This window comes from Protopterus annectens, chromosome 5.part0 (assembly GCF_019279795.1).
Source record: "Protopterus annectens isolate FY-2018-M chromosome 5.part0, PAN1.0, whole genome shotgun sequence".
NCBI lineage: Eukaryota > Metazoa > Chordata > Ceratodontiformes > Protopteridae > Protopterus > Protopterus annectens.
Window position 1 is genome coordinate 586,633,695 of NC_056735.1, and position 14,395 is coordinate 586,648,089.

At 41.0% G+C, this 14,395-nt stretch overlaps 1 protein-coding gene across 3 annotated transcripts in view; it reads right to left on the minus strand.

Moving 5' to 3' along the window:
* NLGN4X (neuroligin 4 X-linked) overlaps positions 1–14,395 on the minus strand; it is a 2,032,144-nt gene that overhangs the window by 461,368 nt on the left and 1,556,381 nt on the right. The window lies entirely within an intron of this gene.

A 14,395-nucleotide genomic window follows, 5' to 3' on the forward strand; every position in this document is an offset into this window, starting at 1 on the left:
GGTTTAATTAATAGGAGCTGTGGCAGAAAGTGAAATGAGTGCTAGACAAAAACACTTACTGACACATTTTGGTAAAATGAAACTAAAAACATGCTCTACCAACTGCAGCCTATAAGGCTGAAACTGCAATGAGCTATAAGAATGCCATCTTGTATATTCAGGGTCAGATGCATCTATGTATCTGGCTTAATGACCTACTGGACCTCAGTGACAGCACTAGTGTTATGAGTTACAGAACATTATTATTTGCTCTAACAATATTAAATATCTTTACTAATATTTCCCCTGTATCTCTGTTTTCAGTTTGTGTGTGCAGAATGGAAAGCAATAGTTGTATTTTCAGTTTGTAACCATAACATGGAGATCAACATCTATACATTTTGCAGATGAAGGGTAGAGTCTTCAGGTTCTCCTGCAATACTGATGCTGCTAATAAAGCATGGCCATATCACTGACATGTATGAACCTAACAGATTTACTGCCTAAAACGTCAGCATGGATTAAGCACAATACAGATCTGGACATATACAATGTTAGGGAAATTATTTACTAAATATAAGGTCTCAAACATTTAATATAATAATTAATTGCCAACATTCTGGTACCTCTTGTGTTGACAACCTAGGCTGTAAATCTGACAGGCTAATCTGGATTTATTTGATTAGTGATAATTAAAAACAAGCTTTTAAAGTGCACTTGCTATCTCAAAAAATTAACATCATTAGTATAAATTCAACAGTCTGCACTGTGGGCATATCCACTGCTAACTAATAAGGTTACTGAGGAGAAACAGCCATGCTGACAATTTAAAACAGAATGACTCATATGGTATTGTGATAGATGACGAGATCTGCTACCTGTCATGACGCTGATGATAATGACGTCATGCCCTTTAACTTATTGTTATTTTCATTATCTTCATTATTAATTTTAGAATGAGACCTACAGAAACAATTACTTCATTTCATGCATGTGTTGTTGTTGTGATGTCTTATATAGCCAACGAAAACAGTATATGAACCTTCAGCAATCAGCCTTTTCATCAACAAAAAAATAAATAAAAAAATAAGTGTAACACAGCTTCCACAGCTTCAGGGCACCTCCCACACACTCAAACTGTCAAGGAGCTTGAGCTGAGCTGACTAAAAGACAAGTTTGTGTGTGAACCAATTCAAAGTTTTCCTGCCAGCAGAGAGAGGGAGGCTGAGCCCTGAAAGGAGTATGCTAGAAACAACAGAAAACAAATGTCCACACCCTGGCATTAAAAAAAACAAACAAACAAAAAAAAAACAAGAGGGATGGATGAAGGGAATGGCTACTGCAGCAGTGAACATTCAAACATCCACTGTCAAGGTAAGTTCAACTTATACAACTGTACTATGTTCATCATATTGATCACTGCTGCAGGAGCCTTTAATTATATGTTTAGATTACCAAAGCTAATTACATTTGGGAGGTGGAAGGAGAAGAGTCCAGCAAACCAAAGAGAACAGTCTTAGCAAATCTTAATCTCGACCTAGAGAAGGAATCAAGCTTATAGTGCTTTGTAAAAGCTTGTACAGAGGACCAAGTAACAGCTTCTAGTTTATTTCTAGAATCCCACTCTTTCCAATAAGTCATAAATGAAGCCAAGGCCCTTGACTCTCACTGGAATAGATTTATCATGGTGAGTATAACAACCATTTGAAATAATCTGTTTTGACACAGGTGGCTTCTTCTTCTTATCTTCAAAACAAACAAACAACTGATCCAAAGAACTGAAAGATTTAGATCTTTCAAGATGGCACCTAAGTTATCTGTGGACATCCAAGGTATGGTGTATCATTTCTTCCTCATTTTTGACATCCAAGGTACGGTGCATCCTTTCTTCTTCATTTTTAGGTTCAGAAAAGAAAATGGGCAGATGGACATTTTGCCTTAAAGTAAATTTAGATACAATTTTAAGCATAAAAGAAGGATTGGCACTCAAAGAAACCTTGTCCCTATAGAAAAAGAGATAGGGTAGACCCATCACAAGAGCTTGCAATGCAGATACCCTACATGCAGACGTCAAAGCAGTCAGTAAAAATATTTTCCATGTTAAGAACCTCAAGTCAGCCAGATTAGCTAATTCAGATGGAGCAAGTGTTAGCTTCTCTAACACAAAATTAAGATCCCAGGAGGGGCCACTGGTTTACTTAGAGGCTTCTTAAGCAAAACCCATTTCAAGAACATTTTAACATAAGACCATCTTGAAAGAGAAGGATCCAGGGGCAGACATGCTGAAATAAATGATAAATGAACACTGATAGAGGAATAAGGAAAGCCATAGGATAGTAACACACAATTACTGTAAAACCAGTGAACAACTAGCCCCACATGGGTATTAGTTATGTTGTTGGTACTAACTAGAAAACATTTTATTTTTGCTATTCAATGATTTTTGTAGTAGCAGGCTTTCTTACTTCAATTAGTACCTGCGGTGCATCTTCTATAAACATATGCCTAAAAACAATTAAGACCCTATTACCCAGGTGGTCAGTTGAAAATGATATTGGAATGTATGAAACACCTGTGTTCTTGTGTGAGTAGAGCCAGTATGTGAAGAAGCTTGTGGTAATTGACTCTGGCCATTTCCAAAAGAAGGGAGAGCCACAGTTGCCTGGGCCAGAAGGGAGTCATCACAATGATCTTGGAGGATTCCTTCCAAATCTTCAGAAGTACTTTGGATATTAGTGGAAAGGATGGAAAAGCATACAGGAGCATTTAGTCCAAAACAAAGAAAGGCATCTGCATTCCAAGCCTTCTAGCACAGAGTCCTGGAACAGAATGTTCCCCATTAGTTGTTCAAAGAGAAGGCAAAAAGTTATATTTGAGAAACTCCCCACAAATGGATCAAATCTTGGAAAACCCCCTGATCTAGTTTTCATTCAAAAGGGTCTCCAATGGACCTGCTCAGCTTGCCTATCACACAAATTTTCTCTGTGCTGTTAAGCTATATCCCATGATAGCATGGCTAGTCTGCAAAAAGGGTACTGTCTGGTTCCCCCTTGCTTGCTGATGTACTACAAGAGTACAGCATTGTCTGAAACCACTTCACGAGGTCTCAGAGACCAATGATGGTTCAGAGAGTTGAGTGCTTTGACGAGGGTAAGCATCTCCTTGATATTTATGTCCTTGCATCTCTGCTTGCTTCTCCATATCCTCTGCACATTTAGAACTTCTTAAACTGCTCTACAAGCAAAGTCCAAAGTGTCTGTGGTGAGTGACTGCTTTGGAGAAGGGAGGGACAGCGGGAGAGCTAGAATAAAGAATATCTGCAGTCTCCATCAAAAAAATCTCTTTTCTGAAAAACCCCAGCACTGGGATTTGAAAAGATAAAGGGTGATGATGCTGAGACCAAAGAGATTTCAGACACCACTGTATCCTTCTCATGTGGAGTCTTCTCAGGGTATCATGAAAATTGTAGATGCCATGAGACCCAACATCTAGAGGTATTCCCTCACAGTGACCAAAGTGTGAGTGGAAAACCTTAGAAATAGATCTAAATAAAGACCTATTTTTCCTATGGAAGAATAGTTCTTTGAACTTGGGTGTCTAGTTGACATCTCAGAAACACAATCCTGCATGAGGGAGTCAAGAAAGAGTTTTGAATGTTCTCTTGGAATTCGAGCTTGTGTAAGAAATCTCTTATCAAAGACAGAGATCCTGAGATACTTGGAAAAAGACTCTGCAAAGATAAGAAAATTGTCTAAATATGGAAAAAGAATGATTACTCTGTAGCCTACAAAGGGCTGTAACTGGAGATAGATATTGATGTTTCACCAATGTTTGAGAAATTAGGAAAAAATACAAGTGGATGAATACTTTGATTCACAGAAGATGCAGAACCAACCTTGGGAAGGAAACTTGTTTATAGGAAAATGCCATCTTTAAAAAAAGATCATATAGGGTGGTTTAAAAGACAAGGACAGCAATTCTGAAATCCTCCTTGCCAAGGTGATAGCCACCAAAACCAGGGTTTTCTAGGAAAAAAAAACTTTAGGTCCGCTGTAGCTGCAGGTTCAGAAGGAGGGTAGTCAAGGCCTGTATTAAGACTGTAATATCACCGGGTGGATCAGAATGGCTTTAAGGAGGTCACAGAGGAGAAGTGGCTTTCAAAGAGACTATAGAAAGCATCAGAGATGCAATAGGGGTCTGCTCATCCCAATATGAAAAACTGAATTAGCTTAGAATTGAACTTTGATTGAGGAATAGCTAACTCCTGCATGAAAAAGATCCTCAAGAAAGAACAGAACCGAGGGTAAAGGTGAAGAAAAGGGGTCAAGGTCTTTGGCAGAAGTCCCAATAGAAAATTTCTTCTACTTGCTTCTGTAAACATTCCTGGTGGAAGTCTTCTGAGTTGAAGATAACATGCAAATAACACTGGACAAAAGATTAGAATTTCTGGCCATTACTGGAACTGGAGAAACCAAGCAGTCAGACTCTGGGATTTAATGACCATGTGAGGCTTGCCTGATAGGTGAGAGATCAGATTTGTAGAAAATGGATCCAAAATTCAGGGTGGATAAACCAGGTGAGGCCTCAGAAAGGAGAACCATACTTGTAAAGTTCAAAACAGGTTGAGGAGAGTCATCTTCACCTTCCACCAGGCCTCTTTCTGAAGAAATATGGTTACCAGTGGAGTCAGAGGGTAAGCTAGAGGACACCTAGGGGCCAGTCATTGGCCAAAGCATTCCTCAGGCCCTACTCTTCTTGGTGAGTTAGGACAAAATAGCTTCTGCATTTGGTGGTGGAGGGGGTGGCAAAAAGGTCAGAGCAGGGGTGGCCTCAATGAATGAAGATCATGGTAGCTACTGTCTAAATGAAGGATCACTCATGTGGCAGAAAAAGTGATCTGCTTAAGTTGCTTGTTAACACACTGGATTTCCCTGGTATGTGCATTCCAAACTGAAAGTGCTGGGAAGACATTAATCATTGCTAGACCCTCATGGCCTCTTGACATAAAGGGTGAAAGCAGGTTCATCCTTGATTGTTGACCACTGAGATACTGTCTGTCTAGACAAGGATCACAGTCTTTTAAAGGGAGTCCTGGAAGGTCTACAAAGAGAGAAGGACTACCATTATCTCCAGCACACTGATGTAAGATTAGCCTTTGAGGATACCGTGAGCCTTGGCTATTTTATTCCTTCAAAATGCCCCCACCACAGAAGGGATCCATCTGTGGTCACAGTGGCTCCTGAGGAGGGAATAAAAGCATGGTTTAAAGTAACTAGAGGAGAATTTAGTCACAACTAAATATATCATTTGCTAATCGAAGCAAGGTTGAGAGGACAGTGCATCAGATGATGAAGAATGGACCGGTAGGTGGAGACAGTCCACTAAAATGCACTCATGTAGAATCTGGTGTGACAGGTAAGTGTGATGGATGCTGCCATAAAACCTAAGAGATGAAGGATGAATCTCTCTGGGGACTTGTTGGAACAGAGAGAGATTATTCTTGACACCAGAGGCTTGACTATCTGAGTGGTAGTGTCCAGGTGGCATCCAATGAATTCTATGGCTTGAACTGGCATTAGCTTGGGCTTCGACTTTCAACTAAATTGATGCCACAGTATAAACAAAAAAAATGATTGATTTCAATAATTGGCTCAGTTTTTGCTGTCATTCAAAGGGGATCCAGTTCCTGTCAGCCTGGGAAACCATGGTTGACAAACCTCTCTGCTTTGCCAGAGATGGTTTGGACCTGGCACCTCTAGGTGTTTGGCTGCTGGCAAAGGCTTTTGCCTCCCCCATAGTGCTTTTTTTAGGCAAAGTCTAAAAAACAACATTACCAATGTGAAATTAAACAATCAGAACAAAATAAGGGTCATGCTGACAAATACTAGGAGCTTAAACCAAAAACTGCACTCCCTGGAAGCACTTCTCTCACTAGAAGATATAGATTTCTGTGCAGTGACAGAAACATGTTTCAAGTCCTCAGAGAGTATCCTGGTCTTGCAAGGCTACAATGCCTTCCACACCTTTAGACCACAAAATGAACATGTGAAAACCAAAGAAAGTGGAGCTTTAATCTATATTAGAGATAAAGTCACCTCCTAGTTAGACTAGACAACTCCACAGAGTTAGTCCAGGTCCAGGTTATGGTGGGTAAGACCCCAATTCAAGTCATAACCTGTTACAGATATACTTCTACAGGCCACAATGCCCATGAAGCCTACTTATCCAAACTGGAGACAATCCAAATTTTACTGAACACACTGGTTATGGGGGATTACAGTTATCCCACCATCAACTGGGAAACCTATGGTAGTCCTAACTCCCTAGGGCAAACGTTTTGACTTTATTAATTCAAATGCCCTGGAACAAATTGTTGATACCCTGACAAGGGGAACAAACATTCTAGATCTGGTCTTCACCAACATGTTAAACAGATGCCCTGCCACAACTGCCGGATCCTCATTAGTTAAAACTGACCACAAATCAGTCACCTTCGAAAAAGAGTGAAATTAGTCTCAAAAACTTCACCAAGGCAAAGTATACCCTCCTATGTGAAGGTATAAATGCATTACTAGCTCCACCCCAAGCTGTGAGTGGTAATTATACCAAAACTTATACTAAACCCCTGTACAATCACTTGCACAAGTGTATAAACTCGACTGTACCAGAATAAATGAAAGCCAGAGCCCCAAGTAAAAACAAGCTGCCATGGTGGATATCCAGCATCAATAAACCTTACAATAAATGCAAAAAGTTGCTGTCCAAGAAAATAAAGGCAAGGCCCCAACAATGGAAAAGCACCCTCCTCAGCCTCAGTGAGCAAATAGGAGAACTTGTAAAATCCCCCAAGGGCTCCTTTGAGAGAAAAGTGGTAAGTACAGCCAAGACTAACCGTAAGGCCTTTTACAGCTATGTACATAACCTAAAATGTAGGACCCAAGCATGTGCAGAACTAGTGGCCAGTGGTATCTCACACACACTAACCTCACAGAGATAGTAAATCTGGCAGCGGATAGGTTTGGTGAAATTTTCACTCCCTTATCCCCTCCTAGCTTACAACAAACATTCCCCCAAACTCATCCCCCCATATATCTGAAGAATAGGTCTTAAAAACCTTGTCCAAGGCAAAAAACACAGCCCCTGTGGGAGCAGACAACATTCTAGACTGTCTTCTAAACAGGTTAAAACATGAATTAGCATCACCAAGTACCCTTTTCAATCATATCCTAACCACAGGCTTTGTTCCTGTGGAATGGAGAACAGCAACAGTTACTCCCTCCACAGCCCATGGAATTGCAAACCCATATGCTTGACCAGCCTCATCTGTAAGACCATAGAGCATATCATTATGGACCTCATAAATACAAATATAGGTGACCGCCACACCCTGGATCCTACCCAATCTGGCTTCATAAATTTCAGATGCTGCCTGTTAAATCTGGTGGATTTATTTGAAAATGTGACCAAAGCCATTGACAAGGATAAATTTGTGCACACAGCATACCTCAACCTGGCAAAGGCTTTTGACACAATCTCACATTCAGACATTACCAATAAACTTAGCAAAATGAATGTAAACCTTTTTCTTTATAAGACAGGTTGCTAAATGGCTCAGAAATCGGACACACACTAACAAAGTGGGTAACTTCACATCAGTAAGCAGACTTTTTATCAGTAAAGTGCCACAGGGGTCAGTAGTGGGCCCCCTACTCTTTGGTATATAGTTCTCAGAAGTTCAGGTCAAAACTAAAGAGTTGTGGCTGACCAAGTTTGTCAACGACTACAAACTAGGTGCAAATCATTGACTCCCCAAATGATCTCAGTATACTCCAGGAGGGTCTTATGCAGACCAGTGACTGGTATATTAGTCATTGTCTCAAATTGAATGCAGAGAAATGCATCCCCCCGGATTTACTAATCTTCCGTGCAGGACTAATCTAGTCATGCATGGAAGCGGCAGTTTAGGAGGCGGATGGCAGCACACCATGCATATTAATGAAGGCACTCTGCCTGAGCTCCAAATCCTACATGGAGCGTGTATGAGTGCAGGGGGGCATGTCTGAGAGCAGAGCTCTCAGAATAAACATGCCCCTGCAAAGTAGAACAGAAGTAAGTGTAAATAAATGAGCGAAACCGCTCATAGGTGACCGCATATCCCCACCAACAATCCCCATGTGTTCAACAGCAACAGTACATTTAAATAAAACGAAGAAACCTTTTCATTTATTTATTTTTTGAAACCCCGAGTACAGCTAACCATAGGTGTGCAGGTGTGCACATCGCTTAGCTACAGTTAAAGCGGCTGAAAAGGTTGAGAGGATAACAAGGAATATATATGCAAATGAAACAGCAAAGCAATAGTGTAGTGGTTAGAGCACCCGCCTAACGAACAGGCATTCCCAGCTCGAGTCCCACTGCAGCACATATCATTTTCCATGTGAAATTTGTATGTGAACAAATTTTTACATCTTTTTGCCATATAAACAACATAATAACATTTAAATGTGAACTGGAGTACTGCATGAAATGCACATGTGAAGTGTCAGTGTCATAATGAATAAGGCACTAGTAAGCAGGTTTAAGCACAAATAAGCAGTAGTAAACATGTTTAAGTGTGTTTGCACGGGGATAAGCATTGCTTACACAGATTAAGTAAAGTAGAAGCTAACTAAGTGTAAGAAACTGTAACCAGAGGTCAGCAGTGCTTACCTTTCTGCAAACCCACTTACAACTGCTTTAAAGTGCCTTAATCGCTCTGTATCCAGCGGCCCATGTTCTGCCCAGCAACAAAATAAGCTGCCTCTGCAAAGCTCAAACTCAGGACTCTGTACACTATAGTCACAGTAGTTAATCACTAAGCAATCATAGCAATAGATATGAATGAGGGATCAGCAAACAAATACTCACCACAGGAAAATCAAACCAAACATGTGAACTGAATCCATGTACAGTGTAAAGTGGTATAACCTGTTACATAACATAAATATGTGAACTGGAGTTCTGCAGTAAGCATAGATTTGAGGTGTTATTGTAAGAAAGTGTAGAAGTCCCCAGGTTCCCATACACTGCATGTACACATGCATCACAGATACCAGACACATATATAACTTGTAATGAAGAATAAATCATTGCCAAATGGCAAGTATAGTGCTAATGAACTATTAAGTAATGCTAACTGCAGCGTACCTCAAGTTAATAAGTGTAAGCAATGTGTAGGGGAACCAATTCAATCTGCCTAGTGGTATACCTCTTTAAGCAGTGCCAATCTTATGTTAGCAGGTGTGCCCATAGCTTAGCCTTTTCAAAACTGGTCAATCACGGGAAAGTGCGGGAAAATGGCCGTATTTAAACCCCACAGGCGGGAATACTTCACATAACTGGTTGTAGCTTCCTACTGCAGGCAGAATGGCTGATGTGGGTGAAGGCACTCGATTCAGAGAGCAGCGCTGGGGCATCCAGGATTCAAAAATCATTGTATGGCTCCTGGTAAAACACCCTGATCAGAGACTACTGCAGGGCCAGTACCACGGCTCACAGTATAAAATGAAGGCCTGGGACAGTCTTGCCTGTGACCTCACTCAGTGCCACAAGTATCCCCCAGACTGGTGAGCAAGTCAGGCACCACCATGTTGACCTGAAGCAGCAGAGGGGGGATGTACTGGAACAGTGGATCCAGGAGTCTCAGCAGATGCCCAATACCCCAGTACTGAGTAAGTACTCATTCTACTAAGTAATAAATAATTGCCTAGCTTGTGTATACTATGGATAGGTATGGCTAAATATCACTGCATTTCTCTAACAGCTGCAGATGAGTGGGCTGTGAACCAGGAAGCCAATGATGCTAGGCTGCAAAGGCTGCATTGCAAGGCAGGTTAGTAATCAGTCTGCATATACTGTCATAAATAAATATAAGAGCCTTAGAATGTGTTGTACCAGTAGAAATAAATGTGTAATAGTCTGTGAATAAAGGTATAACCCCAGGAGTGCTTCTGTTTACTCTTCTGTTCCATACTATAATAGTACTGTATCTTAAGCAGTGTCACCCACACCGTGGTATGCAAGTAAAATGGGTATGAAGTCCTGCATAGCAATGTTGGAAGTGCCAAGAGGTCAGTCATATCGTACAAGTTAGGGAGACTTAGATAGAAAACAGTTGAAAGCTTACCATCACTTCCCTGATAGCCCAGTGTACTGTGATGTTAGCTATAATTTTTTCTCACACACAGCAGGGGGTTGAATCCTGGAGGTGCAGCTAAGTTGTATGCATAATCATATCCCACAACTGTACATATTTTGATACAATGTTCAGATAGAAAGCTGTATGCATAATTACTCCCAACAACAGTACAGAATTTGCTAGAATGTTCAAATTGTAAATTGTATGCATATTCATACCCCACAACTGTTCCAATTTGTCCAGCATGTCCAGATAAATGGCCCATATTACCAGGTTGGTACCCTGTTCCCCTGAAAATCCAGTGTGATGATCCAAGAAATGTAGGCAGCTGTCAATTACATATAACTGATAGTCAAATGTGTACATAGTCAGAGAATGTATATGGAAACAAATCTGTCACTCTAGCAGCTCACCCAAACTGTATGACAGCAATTCTCAACATATGTTGCATTAACACCTACAGCCTGTCATGCCTGTATGTAAGACACAGGTCATGTATATAATAATTTATAAACATACCAGTGTACAATATAAGGCCATTGTGTAGTGTGATAATGCATGTAAGGGAAAGACCACTGCAGTGACTAAGAATGTTGTGAAAACTACAAGGATATATTAGTTGTTAATTGAACTGTCTCTCTCACACCTACCATATGTGCATAATAACCCAGTGACACTCCTCAACTGGTATGTGTACACTCCAAACTTTTGTTAAGACATATGTCCTAATGGTTTATAAATATTCACATTTGTTTCTATGCATGTGCCATGTTAAAATACACCCATATTGGTGGCCTGTTGCCATCAATGAAACTTGCATGCTCCTGTAATGACCACTGTTGTTCCATATATGCATGTGTTCTGCTTGCTCTGCAACTGTGTTAAATCTGGGGTGTTGGGTTAATGGGAATACCTATACATGCTGTTATAACTAATCCTGAATGTTGTTGACTGTTACTAACCCATATCTGTCATAAACCTGTGACAACACAGCTTGTATGGGAAGGCTGGTCCCAGCGGACCCACCTGTCCAACCTCAGCTGGCCATGGCACCGGGCACCAGCACATCTGGGGTACAGCCTGGGACCTCCTCCTCCGTAGGCCCTGCACCACCTTTGGGTGGAACTGCTGCAGGGGATGAGGCTCACCTCCCGTCAGAGTGGGCGTGGAGGGGAATCTGTCACCTGTCAACAGGTCCGGGCTATGATGCGTAGGGAGCTCGATCTGGAGTATCAAGAGCGGCTACGCCAGCTTGAGGGCTGACTGGTGCTATTAGAGGGTGAGCCTGCCCCTTCTACACAGCCCCCAGCACAGCCACCTTCGGGGCCATGAAGGTGCAGTGGTGACTGCCAATGAGTGGGGACCTCAGTCCCAATGTTTCCAGTCGGGGGCTCATTGGCTTGCGACTTCCAAACACACCTCTCTGTCCAAGGTGGTTACCCCCCACATGTGTCATATACTGGCCCTGTATGCATTTTGTGTATCTTGTCTGTTAACTTACCCAGCCTACCTCCCCAAATATACCTACTACCCCTCCCCAACATCCCACTCTGACCTGAAAAAAAAAAGGGTAATCTGTTCCCACAAAAAAATCTCGCCCCATACATAGTTGTCCATTTCGCACACGTGTCCACTGGACACATGTAATCTGATCTAAGTGGCATCACAATGAATATATGTTGTCCTCACCCCTCTCCCAGGGGTTTGAGGGTCCAAATGTACTTGCAAATATAGTGTATATGCACAGCTGTTGCTGTAGAAGAAATTGGCAGCTATGGACCTTTCCTATACACTTCCTGCAAATGCCTAGCTATTTTCCATACTGTCTTTCACTCTTTATGCCCCATTTTTCACCACTTTCCTATCAACCTCTTTTTCTTTTCTTTTAAAGGAGTTAGCGTGGGGGTAAGTGGCAGTAAGCACTGTTAAGCAACAGTAAGCGGGTTTGCGTGGGTTTGAGTGGGTTTGCATGGGTTTGCGTGGGGGTAAGCTATGCCTACACAGGTTGAGAAATTCGAAGCTGACTGTAAGAAAACATAATGGGAGGATGGCAGTGCTTACCGTCATGCAAACTCACGCAATCCTGCTTATAACTGCTTAAAAGTACCTTAATCACTCTGTAGACAACTTCCTTTGTTCTGCCCAGCAACAAAATAAACAGCACTCCAAGGCTCAAACCCAGGACCCTGCACACCATACACAAAGTGATTTACCACTGCACCGTGGCAGATATAAATAACTTGAAGTTTTCACAAACATATCATCCAGCACAATCAGTCAGCAGTACAGGAAATGTATTAATATACCACACCCTGTTAATGCAAGAAGTCTGGACAAAGTATGCCACACTGTGGGTACAAATAGGGATATATGTCAACTAATGCTCTAATACACTTAAAATGTTGCTAGTTACACAGTTATATATATTAGAACACATATGTAAAAGGAGATGAAGTCTGAAACACAAACGTGTTGGCACTAGTTACTGACTTCAATGCTGCGATCATCCATGGCAATTGCCAAGTGAATGAGGAACAGGCCAAAATATGAGCTGAACATGCATGGACATATGGGTAGATATATATCTGTAAATTTAGACAGATAGCTATATGTAGATATATATATATATATATATATATATATATATATATATATATATATATATATATATATATTAATGTATGACTCACAAATAATCATATAACATCAATTGTATATAGATACATACATATGTATTTACAGATGTAGATATATATATATATATATATATATATATATATATATATATATATATATAGCCATATGAGACATATATATAGGCACATACACATATAAACACACAAAAGGTATCACTAGCCATACATATGTAGAAGTTGTGTGGAAGTATTGGATGAAAAGTATATCCCTCAGCCACAAGCCCTTTAACTGCCACCTGTGAAATGTGTAGTTTGGCAACCATTCCCACAAATGAGAATACTGACATTAAACATATACCCACCCACAATTCAAAGGACATGACACGACACACAGGTATGCATACACAGATAACCTTTATTTGTGTACTATACAATAATGTATGCCAGTACTTATACCACATAAGCTTTGAAATATGTAATCAGTGATGAATGCAAGGCCCACACAAAACAGTAGATGCAAGCAATGTGTGTATATACCATACTATGCTAGCCAGGCCAAGGCCTTCAGTTAGTACAACAGTAGAAAGAGGATTTGCCTTCAGGATACATAACAATCAACAATTACAGATGTAGTTCAGCAGCCTGCAATTACACCCTGTAGTCAAGCCCTAGGGGGAAAAGTAGCACTTGTATTAATGTCACAGTATCTTGTACATAACATTGCTTAACCTAACATCTCACTATCACACAGAATAACCCTCGTCTTAACAGTTATATCCCTGAAAAAGGTGTCATAGCCTAGGTTAATGGCATTGATTGACCCCCGCCATAAAAGGCTGTACAAGGGCAAGGAACATTGTGTGCCACACACTTACCTCTAGAATGTACATGGGCACACAGGTGTTCTCCAGCTGTTGCCCCATATATATGGACTCAGCCCAACAGTTGGTGTGGGAGTCCATGACATGACTGGGATGATAGCAGTAATGGTAGCAGTAAATAATGATAGGCAATTACCTACCAAACCTTCCTGTATCACAGCAGGACAAAGAATGGCATATATGTGGAGGACAGAGGCAGGAACATAGGGCCATATTTGCATTATTTCTGTTATACACCATGGAAATTGCTGGTGTTAGAGGATTCGTTGCAGCATACCCTTATGCAGGGATACGACATTGAAATACAAATGGATATAGCCATGTACAGATAGCACTCAGACAGAATGCCATAGATATATCTGGGACAATGCCTGTGTGGTGCACAGACAAAACCTAAAAGCCAATCACCCTGGTAACATATGGATAGGCCCACAGTTGAGAGCTATGCAGGCAGACAACATTCCATGAAAAAGTACCATGTACATAGAAACTCTGTAAGAACAGCAAGATACAATGCACACAACAACACTACTTACTCTGTCTGTAGGTCTTGAATCTTCTCCAAATGTGGATTTGGCCTGTGTCAGCAGGTTCTGCTGTAAGAGGTATTGCTACCTGCTGTCTATAACACTGATGTCCACACACAGGAAGGATGTTATCCATACTGGAAAGGTGAAGGGACAACGCCCACAGAAGGCAGCAATTTAAAGTACAGGGTTGCC